The sequence below is a fragment of the Palaemon carinicauda genome, chromosome 4 (genome assembly GCF_036898095.1).
Source record: "Palaemon carinicauda isolate YSFRI2023 chromosome 4, ASM3689809v2, whole genome shotgun sequence".
Lineage (NCBI taxonomy): Eukaryota > Metazoa > Arthropoda > Malacostraca > Decapoda > Palaemonidae > Palaemon > Palaemon carinicauda.
In genome coordinates, this window is record NC_090728.1 from 100,348,891 (window position 1) to 100,349,560 (window position 670).

Consider the following 670-nt stretch of genomic DNA (forward strand, 5'->3'; position numbering starts at 1 on the left):
ATGATAAATTTTGCACATTTTTACGTGTTTTTCATATTCAAATAAGCCATATATATTTTTGATACATTAATGTCTGGATTCTCTTAACGACCTCGGGATCAGAGCCCCAGGCGAAATCACACAAAGACAAGAGCTTGGCTCCGGCCGGGAATCGAACCCTGGTCGGCAAGCTTGTACAGACAGTGACTAACCCACTTGGCCACGAAGAAAGATAAAAGTCAATGACAATTCTTCTGTACTTATATCTGTCGAATTCAGGTATTTTGTACTTAGAATTGAAATCAACCCATCTTCACCATCGTAGCTAATTGGTAGTTTGTTACTTGGCATTCAATTAATGATAAATTTTGCACATTTTTACGTGTTTTTCATATTCAAATAAGCCATATATATTTTTGATACATTAATGTCTGGATTCTCTTAACGACCTCGGGATCAGAGCCCCAGGCGAAATCACACAAAGACAAGAGCTTGGCTCCGGCCGGGAATCGAACCCTGGTCGGCAAGCTTGTACAGACAGTGACTAACCCACTTGGCCACGAAGAAAGATAAAAGTCAATGACAATTCTTCTGTACTTATACCTGTCGAATTCAGGTATTTTGTACAAGCTTGCCGACCAGGATTCGATTCCCGGCCGGAGCCAAGCTCTTGTCTTTGTGTGATTTCGCC